This window comes from Perna viridis, chromosome 14 (genome assembly GCF_037379345.1).
Source record: "Perna viridis isolate PV_CMFRI_1.1 ecotype Kerala chromosome 14, ASM3737934v1, whole genome shotgun sequence".
Lineage (NCBI taxonomy): Eukaryota > Metazoa > Mollusca > Bivalvia > Mytilida > Mytilidae > Perna > Perna viridis.
Genome location: NC_142458.1, coordinates 6,393,267 through 6,407,730, shown reverse-complemented (window position 1 = coordinate 6,407,730; position 14,464 = coordinate 6,393,267). Strand labels below are relative to the sequence as shown.

At 31.3% G+C, this 14,464-nt stretch overlaps 1 protein-coding gene across 4 annotated transcripts in view; it reads left to right on the top strand.

Annotated features, from left to right (window-relative positions):
* The window catches only part of LOC148597936 (uncharacterized), a 46,644-nt gene continuing 32,180 nt past the window's right edge, over nucleotides 1-14,464 (top strand). Inside the window, exons 1-2 of one of the 4 annotated variants that reach the window (XM_088561271.1) lie at nucleotides 1-181; nucleotides 2,620-2,677. The gene's annotated coding sequence lies outside the window, so the exon portion shown is untranslated. Of the gene's footprint in view, nucleotides 182-2,619; nucleotides 2,678-6,759; nucleotides 6,901-11,967; nucleotides 12,171-14,464 lie in introns of those variants that run through there. The other 3 variants (XM_088561266.1, XM_088561267.1, XM_088561270.1) reach the window with 3 other exon arrangements.

Here is a 14,464-nt window from a genome sequence, read left to right as displayed (position 1 = left end):
GGATGTAATTCTTGTAATACTTTGCAACAAATACGAAATTTCCGTCGACCCATTTTTTGATATTTTGGTTTTGATGATATGAGAAATTGGATTTACTGTCCAACGGATTTATACATCTGTGTTTGTAAAAACTCAGAATAAGTCCCGAAACGCCTGGCTTTGAAATTGCAGTTCCATGTTGGTAAGAGGAGTTTAAATTTATTACTATATATTTAGTTGTTTCTGAAGAAAAGTTGATTTCATTTAAGTTTCTGCTTCAAAACGCTTTGAGTAAAAACCAATGAGAAATATCATCCCTCTTTTAAACTGGAGTGTTTTAGACCTTTGTTTCCTGCACAATGGATAACAATATTCAGTGACCAGTATACCTGCTGTATTAATTATGCAAAACATCTCAAAAATGTTTTTTTAAATGCCTTTAAAAGGATTTTGTTAAACAAAAGGTCAAGAATGTAATTTTGACAACAATTTGATAATGTGGTTAATTCAAGTCTTGTTTGCTCCTTCCGTTGCTTATCGCTTTTACATTAAAATTAATAAGTCCAAATCAAACATCGTTCAACTGCTTGTATTTGCAAAACATCTACAATAATTCTTATGTGCAAAGCACTACAAAAGAAACACTTTACTGAATTGTTTAAACCTTAAGTATAAGTTGCTGTAAAAATCAGGCAGTGGGTGACACATGGTATGAAAAAAACACCATTTTGAAAGTTTAATTTGACTATTTGCACCATCAGAATCAAGGAAAAAAAGACCAGATTTTTCATTACATTTTTGTAAAATGAGTTCATTGAAATGCACTGGAAATGAATATTTCAAGGACAGGTAACTCTGTCAAAAATCTCATTTTTTCTAATATTCTATTGGAAATTTTCTGAATCCCAGATGCAAAGATCAATGCTGGTCTTTTCAACAACAAAAAAAGAAAGCATGCTTGAGTGTAATTATATTGTCAGATCGGTGGGGTTTTGACATGCACATTTCTGATATTTCCCATCATGCCTGATTCTTACAAAAACTTACACTTAACACTTGACTTTATCTTTACAGTTCAAATCAGTATGATCCACGTGTTTTAATTCAATTAAAAAATGCGGAAACTTTAAGGAAAAATACGAGGCTCAGACGAGTAAATACTTAACTATTAAATCAAGAGTCATTCAGTCAAAATTTACACCATTTAAATGCACACAAATTGTGTTGACCGTTTAAGTATTTGTAAGCACATAAGTCTCGTATGTCTCGACTTGTAATTTTTACTTCACAATAAATCCTCAAACTGTATAATTTATCAGAAAGTTCTTTTATGTGTTGAAACGGTATCATGAAAAAGAGCTTTGGTCTTATTTACAACAGAATATACCAGTATTTTGATAGTATTATTGCCTGTTGACTTTTTCTCAAGTCAATAGTTGGTTTTGCGTGCAACAAATATGTGTGCTCCCATATGGGAATTAAGTTGCATTATTAACGGAAAGTCCAGTTTACAAGCTTTGTTTTTCACCATGAGTGGGTCAAGGACGGAAGGAGGTTCTAAGCAAGTAAATGTTCATTTTTGCACTAGAAGCGGGGGGGGGGGTCCAACCTCGTAAGCCCCGTCCGTGTCCCTGTTCGGTACCAAAGTAACCTGACAAGAATCCCTTGAATGTTAAATTTCTACAAAAGAGCTATTTCTTAAGTTATAGCAGGAGCTTCTATAAACAGGCATCAAGTATTTACCTTCTTTTGTGCTCGAGAAACATTTCACACACATGAACCATGCAATGAGTAGAATAAAGTTGTTATTGGATTAATATTCACAACTCGAAATCAAACAATTATTACAATATGATTATCCGTAGGCGTGGGGGGGGGGGGTCGGGGGTTACGACGACCATCATTGGAGGCAAAACAAAAGCGTTAAGAACTGTTAAAATAAGCTTGAATTTGTAATGCAACCCCTCTTCCGGACCCATCTAAAAGTTCTGGCTACGGGTCTGAATCACACACAACAACCTCAATCGAGAGACAATAATCACGATATGCACTACTTGAACAGTGTTGCCTATGGAGACTTCGTATTGTATACGTATCTATTGCTTTACTGGAAACCTAAAACAAGTTGCTCATCGTGGTAATGTAAAAGTGCAACAAATACACGTGCGCATATACACAACGTATACAATTAGTATATAATTTCATCCTAAGCTTGTAATTATCATTCCATTCTTCAAAAGAACCAAGTTTAGTGCTTTAATAATAGTTTCAAGTGTAACATGATATACATATGCAAAACTTAAAAGTTATATCTTCATTGATACTTGCATACGTTGAATATTTGATGCATATTTTCGGTAAGTTAGTCATACGACGAGTCTGGCTGGCGCAACAAACATGGAGTAATCAGAACTTGTCCTTAATAAAGTCATGACTTACATGTATTTAGGAATTCAGAGATAACAAACGTGCGATTTATCAACAGTTTCCACTATTTTATCATCTTCCGACAATAACACAATCAAATTATAATTAAAGTATGACCTATGCATGTTGTATGCGTGGTCAAAAAATTATACATTATGATTAGGTTTCGATAATTAATTCAATTATAATTCTTTATTATGTAATATATTTCAGCGGTGATCGTATGAATTGTAAGACACAGGACGTGTTGAGTTATACAAAATCGTAAATGGTAAGTTATGTATGTATATATATGAATATACTTTGAAGAATATAACCATGCTTTATATAATTATAATTTAACTCAACAGACTTTATTTTCATTCTATCATTTTGTTTCACTTCTTTTTTTTTTTGTTTCGTTTCGTTTCGTTTTATGATTTTTAACTTTTTTAAAATTTGGTTTTGTCATTTTTTTAGGAATCCCTGGTGGCACCCCTCCTTTTCCAATTCTCTAGATCCGTCCCTGCTCTGAATACAACAATGGAATACATGTGTCATTCTTTTACTGATTTTCTTCGATTGCAATACATGTAGATCTACCATTACATGTATATCAAAATATAAAAAAAGAACAATCTTGATTAACAAGTATGATTTAGGCAAATCACATAATACATGGTAACGTTAATGTTTGTTTGTTTGTTTTGTTTTTTTGTTTTTTGTTTTTTTGTTTTTTTTTGTTTTTTTTTTGTTTTTGTTTGTTTTGTTTTTTTTTCCCTAACAATGCTTGCCAGAATATATGCTCCATTCTTTATAGTGATTACTATAATAGGTTAAACGCTATAATATAGTATTATTGCGTAAGGATTTCCATATTGGCTTAGTAATTGCTCCGAGGCCAGTCATATTGAACTGAGACGTAGCCGAAGTCCAATATTTCCAGCCGAGGACCAATAACTCAGCCAATATGGAAAACCTTACGCAATTATACCTTTATTGACTAACTAGTCCAATACGCTAGACCAATATGGATTTAAACCAGTCCAATATGACGTATTGGACGGGTAAATCCCGTACTGGAAGGCTAAATCCGTATTCGACGGTTATATCCCGTATTGGCGCACTTTTGTATTTTATAATGTATTGGCAGTTTTGATCATATTTAGGCCAATATTCGAATGTTAGTCAATAAAACGCTATATGGTGTGTGAATGCAACGCATCATCGATACAGATCGTAATTGCAATCAGCCCTGCTTGCATATGCATAAACTTGAATGTACGAGCTAAAATTCAATTTTATGACCATTCATTTTTCATACATAAATTTCTTTATAGTTATGGAATATATTTATCAGATCTTTATTAATTGGTCAGTTCTGTTTTCCAGATAATGAAAGCTGTGCTTTAATTTTTTATTTCATCTCTCACTGTTCTGAAAAACTCTATAATTTATTATAAAATAAATTACAATTCTCTTACAAAGTTCTTGAAAAGTTTTATCGAGTTCATTTTTTTTTCACGTAAATGCGTTGATAATGCTATACACGATTAAATTGATATAAAACGGTTCAGTTTAATCCTTACTTACTATTAATTTGTATTTAGTGTCAATTGTACGAAGAAAACCATACAGTAACCTCAACCTATTACCATTTTGCCAAAAAAATTCTAACATTTTAATGCCAGTTTTTGCTATTGAAATGCATACATCATGAGGGATTTTTTTGCAGTGCTACAAATTACAAAAAACGTAAATTCTGAGGTTTCATTCCTTGTATTGCATATGGTAAAACCTCATGGTGATGAATTCAGCTTCCTATTTCGTTAGATTTGGATTTTAGTACTTTTTGTATACAATCAGTTTTTGGATTTAGATCATCCTATGTATTTGATTCTATTAGTAATGCTGATGAAGGTTTACTCCTTGAATCACGTGTAAAACATATCGTGATTTGGAACATTAATATCATCGGTATTTAATCAACCGAATTGAATCTGAAACTCTCTCTTTATCATTCTTGACATCTTATGTGATATGGTATATTTTTATACTATTACAACCTATACAAACATTCAGAATGACCGTTGGGTTGTTGCGTGAAGTGAGCGGCGCAGGCTGAAACCAGACATCATTCATCGAATACAATAGAAATTTCAATTAAGGAACCTTAATCGAATGCCGGGAATATACTACGCTATATGTTGGTTCCATGCATCGTCAGGTACGAACACTGTTAATTTCCAGTCCGGGCAGCTCACTTCATATCACAACGCAACTGTCATACTTAATTTTTATAGGTCGTATAGATTTAAATAACAGAATATCTTTTTACGAACTTTAAAGTGAAAGAGTAATCAAAGGAACCAATGTTATAGCGGTAATCAAAAGAAAGTAATCAAGGGACAAATACCAGACATGGAAAACAGACATACATAACAAAGAACATAAAGTAACTAAAATCATACATACAAAGTAACAAAAGCAAATGAACAACTCGGACTCCACTAAACACTGGGAGCATGGACGAGGTGCACCGGTAGGGTAAGCGTCCTCTGCTTTTCTAGAAACGGCCGCAAGAATTCAAAACCTTTTTTTTTCATTTTCAGTTACTCCTTGCTTCATCATAGTATTCGTGAATAAAATCTTTTCAATTACAGAGATCAAACAAATTGTTCTCCCCTAAAAACTAGACATTTTAATATTTCAGCAATAAGTTTATGTCTCCCAAACGGGTAAGGCCTATTGTAAATTTGATATTTTGATATTTTGTACGCAGAGGACAAAGACATAATAAGCCAGTACACAATAAGTAATATCATAATATATCAATCATAAAAAAATAAACACTAAAATATTCAAACATGCAGAAAATCCTTTTAACTTTATATCCTGTGGTCACAGACACGACCTTTGTGTCCGATTTTATACACATTAACGAAGATTTAACATGATTCGACAGAGAACTGCCGAAGGGAACTTTACGGTGGTCATCTGGTGCATGCTTCTTAATAAAATGTTAATATGGACAGAAAGATTAGCATGTAATTTAAATCATGAAAAACCAAACGCATAGAGATTACAGAGTGAATGTTAAGGCAAAAACTTGAACATTCAATTACATTGCAACATATCTCCATCTAATTAAATGAACGAGTCCCATTTCAGAACAATCCTTGTATGAGTTCAAGCTGCATTTACTTCCATAAATATGATCCAAGATATGATACCATAAAACACTATGAAATAATTTTTCGAGTTTTGATATTTGCATAGGAAAATAGTTTGCAAGTCTTAAACAATATGTCTTATCACTCACTTTCTGAGCATAAATACTAACAAAACTCAATAGGTATGGCAATGGATATGACGCTTTTTTTCTGTATTGATAGAACGTAAAGTCGTCTTTTTCTGCATTGATAGAACGTAAAGTCGTCTTTTTCTGCATTGATAGAACGTAAAGACGCTTTTTTACTGCATTGATAGAACGCAAAGACACTTTTTGTGGCGTTGATAGCACATAAAGATGCTTTTTTGCATTGATAGAAGGTAAAGACACTTTTTGTGGCATTGATAGCACATAAAGATGCTTTTTGCATTAATAGAACGTAAAACTAACTCCTGTTCATACTTCACCACAAAAGTAATACTGGTATTATTATTGCGTTTTTACATTTAAGGTTTTAAACGATATATTTGCCTATTAAATGCACTTTGCCTATCTTTAATTAAGGTTTTAACGGGTACATTTTCACGGCATTATAAAACTGAGTTGTATAGTAAAATATACACGTTGTATGATGCCAATATATTTTATCTTTTTTCATATAATTAATATTTTGAGATTCGGGAAGGTAGCATAAATTTTCCATAAACAATTAGTACGTGACTTATCAATGACCTCTTAGTTTCAATAAAACCTAACGCTAGGCAAATATCCTTACACTGGATAAGACATTATTATGAATATTTCATTTATTTTTTCTTCCAATAGAATTGAAAGTATCAAATATCAAAGGGTAGATGTTCACGGCAAATGATCCACAAAATTGCATTTTTAAAAATATAATTCAAAACCTTTTCGTAAAAAAAAGTTTGTGTTTCTTGATCTCTCTACTCATAAATGTCAATTTATTAAAAATTCAAATTTAGTAAACACCAAACGACCATAAATACATGTAAATCACCCCAAAAGTTATCCTATACGAACAGTATGATAATTATTATATGATAAAATTCAAAACACTAATTTCAACTTTGTAAATATTGTCCATAAAATAGGGTTAAATCACCCTAAAATCACGATAATATAACAGGGTTTCAGATGACAATACAGATAGAATCCAAGCTTGAGTAACTCTTCTGTTAAAACGAGATCTGATAAGGTTAAATAAACAAACTACCGTACGCTACCGCTAAAGGACGTACTAGAAAGAAGAATTGATTCTAAATTTTCCTGTATTTTACACAGTAGAAATCTTGGAGTTTTTGGCAGAGAAATTAGTTTAAAAAGTAAGTTTTTACATTTTAATTTGTAATAGTATTTATTATAATAGCCTACGTCGTTTAATAGTAAAAAACCGTTATCTTTTGCCCTATTTTTAGGAGGTTTAGATTAAAAAAAAACTTTTCTCTTGTTTTGTTCAGTAATAGAGGTTTGTTTCAGTTACCCACATGAGAAAAAAAAAACAAAATGTTTAGTTTTTCATTTTTTAGGGCAGAACGACGGAAGTTCCGTTTACTCGTGAATTTGCTCAGAATCTGACATTTATGTTATTTGTAAACTGCAAAAAAGGCTGAGGTTATGTCGAATTTGCATTGATTTAATGTTCATATAAATTGCCAATTACCAGAAATAAGTAAAAAAAACTTTAAACAAACATATTACTCAACAAAAGATGTCGAAAGGAAAACTCTTAAAAGTGTCCATATTTCTAGGGAAGCGGGTCGAACATAATTCATTTAGTTTTAGTCTACTAAAAAAGCTTATCAAAACTAAATCGTTACGGGGAAAAGCTCAAGTAATATAGATTGTAATAGATAAATCTATCTTTAGAGAGCTTCCAAGTGAGAGCAACATTAGATCACACAAGACAGGTGTTCTTTATATACAGGTTAATTTGATGAAGAATGTAATATGCAAGGATATTTTAGTTTTGGTCTCTTAAGACAGGTAATTGCCGACTACAGGTGGTTGATAAGACAGTTTTGACTGAATTACAAATAATCATTAGGACACGTAAGTTTTCCATGTCATGAACTTTATGGTGAAACGTACAACAGAACCTGTTGAATTTCTGTAAGGTTACGCTTGTAGTTATTTACACCAAATGGTTTGCATTCTTGTTTGCTTATTTGTTAATTTATTCTTTGTGTGTTTCTCTAATGTAAACTGCATTCTATTATACACCGCTAAATCGAGAGGTATACAGTGATCATGGTGTCCACCAGTCCGTTCGTCCTTTCCCAGTTCTAAACCGCGACTCCTCTGAAAATGTTGGAATTTGATGAAACTTTCAGAGATTCTTTATTACACGAAGCCATTATGCACCTTCTTTTTTTCAATCTGTATAACTTTTTGGGTTTCCTGGTGCTAAATATGGACTTCGTCATTTGTCGACAAATGAAGAACCCTCTTCTGATCCACAACTCCTCTGAAACGGTTGAATATAGTTTTTGTTACAAATGCTATTTTCAAGTTCAAGTATCATTCCAAGTATTAAATATTACACATACACGACTAAAATCCAAGTATTAAATATTACACATACACGACTAAAATATTTTTATTCTAGTTTCTATTCTATTCATTGCTCTGAAGAGATCTTAGATTTCTTCCTTAAATGTGAGAAAGTAGTGTTCATACAGAACGACTGAAAAGAGGCCGAGATACACTCATACTTAGAAGAAATACCTAAGTTTTAAGGCAATCGTAAGCAATGTTAATTCCACAAAGAGTACTGACGCATTGTTGAGTTCAGACGTCTTTTCTTATCATAACTTGTGGAACAGCGTGTTTTTCATAGCTTTAAGATATTTGAACTATCTCGTGAAAACTTAGTTAATATAAAAAATAGTCGAGTTATCAAATTAATATGAATTTGACGAACGAAGCAATTTTTTAATAGATGACAGCCGTGCATGACTGTGTTTTCTTGGTCTCTCTTCAACGAAAACAAAGATGCTTTACGGAAGAAATTAGTTTCATTTTTAAAAACAGATTGGTTGTGATGATTTGAAGGGAAAAAGCATCATTTTGTTTCATGTACATCGTAAAGATATATTACATCAAAAGTCCATTAATTAAGCTTATCAAACAATGTTCCCGCGAGAGAGTTCTTAAACAAATAAAGGTAATGTACCATCTCCGAGTTACATAATATGTAATATGATAAAAAGAAATGTAAATATTAGCTTCCTCCAGTTAAAGTATGACTGAAAGTAGGCATATGTACGTAGGATAAATTAGAAATTATAGGTTCTTTATGAGGCAAGTGAACGTTTATATTACTTATAGCACATAATTCGAGCCCCTCAAAAACTGGAGCTTCATTCCTTGTATTAAAAAGTAATCAAGGGAACCAATATTCTAACGAAAATCAAAGAATGTATTCCAAGGACAAAGACCAGGCTTGGAAAACAGACTTACACAACAAAGAACATAAAATAACCAAAATAATACATACAAAGTAATAAAAGTAAATGAGCAACTCGGACTCCAATGAAAACTGCGAATATGGGCCAGGGCATCGGTAGTTTAAGCGTCCTCTGCTTTTCTAGAAACACCCGTCGATTTGCTCATAAATGGCAAGTCCGGCGTAGACGAAAAAGGAAAGAACTAAACATGGGTTACGATAATGTAGCTCCTTTGACAAACTGTGGTGGAACTTATAGGTACCGGATTTAAATTCCTATTTCACAATTTGTGATTTTGAGTGCTTCTTGTATTCACCTTTTAACAAATCTTAAGGAGGTAGACCTAGGGTAAGGTACAAAACTCTAACAAACCATTGGTACGTTTGTATTCAGCATTTTACATCAATCTCATGTAAGCATCAAAGTAACTTGGACTGATTTCATTCTGTTTCAAATGAAAGCTTGAAAGACTTGAAATTGAATGTGATATAAACATATCACTGATTTCATGAGTTATGTCCCTTACCCTAGGTCTACCTCCTTAAACTCCCTAAGTATTTGGTACTTATGCTACTACTGAGAGGCTACTCGTTGAAACACGTGTACAGCATACTGAAAAAAATTATATATATTTTATTGGTATTTTTGTTTACATACACGTACAAAACCAAAGTTTTGAAATAAACAATTTTACACACGGAAAGTAGCTTCCTTTGTAAGAATCATGCAAAATCTGAAAAATGTGATACACCCCCGGAAAGGCTACATATTTTTATTTTTGTAATTAAGTTCTATGGGTCTTTACTATGAAATGTGTAATTATTCATTCAAAACTGTTCTTTATAGATAATCAACATTGAAAATCTAATGGATTCTATTGTATTTGAGTGTCATTTACAGAGTTATCTCCCCTTAATTTTGAAATCTACAGTGCATTCTATATAATTTTTATCTCCTAAGAAAACGTTATATGAAAAATTTAATGTTTATCTCTGTTTACTATAGCTATTCAAACGAAATATCAAAAATTAAAATATATAGGTTTTTTACCCATGAATCACATTTTGCATGATTTTTAGCTGGAGCACCACTACTTAATACTTTCACTTACTTTTACTATAGTTATTTTAAAACATTAGTTGTTGTTTTTACTTAAAGATAAGAACTTTTGTTAAGTATTAACGTTGCATACAGTAGACACAAATAATACTGGTGGTAACACTGCTGGTTTCACAGACTAATATCATAGAGAGAGGAGTAAGAAAACGAAGAAGGCTTTTAAGGATCGTCAATGCTCTATTTAAGGATAACAAGGACTTTTTAGGTTTGTGAAATCTTTAAAGATCTTACATGCTAAAACAATATATGAAGAACAAATTGATGGGTTAAAGTGTTGGGTTTTTTTGTTTTTGTTTTTGTTTTTTTTTTTACGAGAAAATGGCTTCTCTAGACTTTCCATAGTTTTGTTTGAGTAGGTTTTATCCATTAAAAACTGAAGAAATAACAAGGATTTAAAAAACTTCCCTTTTCCTAAAACATATATAGGTGGGTTTCATGAAATTATGAAAAGAAAAGTGACAAAAAAAATATTACTGTTGTGAAAAGAAGTCTAAACGTGACCAGCAAACATCCTTAAGTATAGTATGTTATCATTCTGATATCAAAATAACCAAGTTTATAAAGAATAGAATTGTTTTAAGTAGCACTCCAGCTAAGAATCATGCAAAATGTGATACATATTTTTATTTTTTTTACATTTTGTTTAAAATGCTTTAGTAAACAGAAATTAACACTTGGTTTTTCGTATAATACGTGCTCATAGGATATAAAAATTGTATAGAATGCACTGTAGAATTCAAAATTAAGGGAGATAACTTTGTAAATGACACTCAAATACAATAGAATCTATTGGATTTTTAATGTTGATGATCTTTTTAAGAGCAGGCAGATTTGAATGAATAATTACATATTTCATAATATAGACCCATAAAACAATTTAATTACAAAAATAAAAATATGTAGCCTTTTTGGGGGTGTATCACATTTTTCAGTTTTGCATGATTCTTACAAAGATAACTACTTAACAGGTATACACGTTTTACGTAAAAGAAGATATGAAAGTTTATTACATGTATTAGAAAGAATATTAATTAGGAATATTGCGTGATTCTTACAAAGATAGCTACTTAACATGTACACACGTTTTACGTAAAAGAAGATATGAAAGTTTATTACATGTATTAGAAAGAATATTAATTAGGAATGTTTCAGGGAGTTACTGTATAATTACATGTTGATTTACTGAGCGTACAAAGGAAGTGTTAAGATTTACACAAAAAAGTGTGAGATTGCAATGTGCTAATTTTGTATTTAATTATGCAATAAAAGTTTATAAATTGCGGAAATATAAGATAGAAAATTTAATAACAGTATTTCAAACGTATATGCATGCTCCTTTATTTGTACTTTTCGTATTAACTCTTGCACGATGTTAATTTCGCACAACTTTGTAATTTTGTTTTAGGGTGTTTGATTTCACTATTTAGTGCGAGTCGTATTTGCGTTGATGGCTATATATATGGGGCGGTGCCTCTTGTTGCTTATCTTTTTACTGTTAAGATGTCTCGTGGACATCATATCTTAATGAATGACAGAACTGGTCCAGGAGCTTATTATCATTTAGCTTTCTCTTTCGCTTTGTACTATATGGATCTGTCTTTGGTTCTAGATTTAGATTTGACGTGCTGTTTTATATGATGTGTTACATGAGTTCCTTGCTTTTATACTAAAATGACCCTTATTTGACCATGCTTTCATTAACTCAAGAATATGATATCAGATACAAATACTATAATATCAAAGTAAATTTGTAATTCTTGTTAAGACAGATATGTACATAATAAGGCGTTAAGACCTATATCACTCAAGCGTTTTTAGTTTTTGTAATGCAGTATGCAATTGGATATCTAGAAATATATAAAAAAAGATAAACTCGTCTGTATATAGTAACAAACGTATCCTGTACCGATTAAGTATAGTGGGATTTTATCATGATAGGGAAATGTTGTAACCAGCGTTAAAGGGACCAGATTAATTAAAGGTATGAAAATATACGTTTATCTTAAACAACGCTGGACTCTTAAAATGTAAGTTGTATTTATTGTCTTATTTTCATTCCATGGAAAAAGGGCAACTGTTTCGTGGAAGAACTTTAACTTTTTTAATAAAGAACCACTGCTTAATGTATGTATACTATTCAATTTTTTGCTGATTTGTTGTTATAGTAGAATATGCATTTTTGCAAGTACATAACCACCTCACTAAACAAAATCATCGTAGAACTTATAAATTTATGTGTTTAAGAAAGGCGTTTAATTCTTATTTGTATGATTTTAGTTACTTTGTATTCTTTGTTGTACATGTCTGTTTTCCATGTCTGGTCTTTGCCCCTGGATTACATTCTTTTGATTACCGCTACAACCTTGGTTCTCTTGATTACTCTTTCAAAATGAAAAGAAATTGATGAGACTTCAGACATAATCTGGACAGGTTTTTGGTTTATTCATGGTTCAGTTTAGACTGGGTTTCACTGTAACTACACGATCTTCATTTAACATATGATTATTTACTGTCCAACGTTAACAGGAAGTAGAGAAAAGTTTACTGCTACAATTGACAAAACCTACTTTTTTTCTAAGATTTTGCAAAAGTAAGAACGCCACTCCGTATCAAAATGAAAGATCATTACTATGATTAAAAGAATGTTAACTTGGTAGACACAACAAATATAAGTTATCGTAAAAAAACTAATGTTTCGTAATCCCTTTGATTTTTGTTTTTGTTTTTGTTTTTGTTTTTGTTTTTGTTTTTTTGTTTTTGGTTTTTGTTTTTTGTTGTTTTTTTTTTTCTTTAAGACATTTTCGACATCCTCTTGTTTTTGATTTTTTATAAAAAGAAGGAATAAATATGCTGAAATGCAATAAATGCACCATCGTATAACCTTTATAAAAATAGTAGAATTCTTACAGAGATCACCAAAAATGTCTTTAATAAGCGTAAAATCACCTGCAAGTTAGCTCTGAAAGGCCCTGACAGTACAAGTAATCAAAACCACGGTAACAGAACGATGACACTTCTTGAAAATAAACTAAAAAGTCAAATATTGACACAAGACACTTTAAGCCTTTTTTTTCTAAAACTGATTGTTGTAATGATCATGATATTTCATATAAATACTAATGTTTTAATTGCTATCTTGACCTCAAAACAATTGAAAAATAGTCTTTGATCGATTAAACGTTAAATGACATATTTGACCCGGGGTCTAGTTTTAGCATCCAGGTTGAGAAAGTCTCGATATCTATCTATAAGTCACGTAAAATTGACAAAATAATGTCCATTTAGTTTGATATTTAAAGCTATAAGCCATCTGTTTACCCATCTAAGCTCAGAGATCAAACATTAATTGTATGCTTTCAAAAAGTGTTTATATTCTAACGTTTTGGACCGTGACATTTTAAAGTGGACTAATAGGGACGGACTGCATAATTTTGTAGTTCATAATATAAACAAATTAATTTTTCTTACCTTATTTTTTAAATAATACAATTAGATTTGTAAAAAGTTCGGTTAATACTTTTTTACGAAAACCAAGTTATTTTGTACAAACTGCTTGAAACACGCGTACAGCATATCTAAATTTGCAATTTATATATTTGGTATTTTTGCATTTCTGACAGGGACGTCATCAACATCGATTACTTCACACACCGCGATTTAAATGATCCAAATTAAAACAACTTTTTAATTTCAAATCAAATTTATTTTTCAATTGAATATATTAGAAATTAGTTTTTAAAAATGCTTCTAATTGTCGCCATAAGCCAGGATGGCTATATAACCTGTTAAGAAGTAGATAATCTTTTTTCCTGAAAGAGAAGCATTTTTGATAAAACCTAAGTTTGCATTTGCAATTGAAAAATGAAAACGTACAAAAAATGCTCAATGTGTTGGCAAAGTCTTAGTGTATGACCGCCAGCATAAAACAATTATTTTTACTAACGAATTGTTCAAAACGATAATGTAAAAATATTTTGTACGAACATGGCAATATAAGGTATATTTACTAACAAATATGAAGCTGTTATGATGTCCTTGAATTCACTTGAGTTATAAAGATAAGTTTGGATGTATGAAAGAGATCAGTATTGATTGAGTCACATTTTCTGTATATTCACCATGACGTGTCAAAAGGAAAACACAGCATGCATGTTAAATCTCAAGGACCACAAATCCTCTTATGGTACGTTTAATTGATTTGGACTATAAATGAAGTCGGTTATATAATACAATTGGAGGTTTTTACGTCCGAACTTTTTTTACAATGCTGTAAATTGTAGGTGGGTAGAAAGAAACTTTAATTCAACATGCCTACAACACT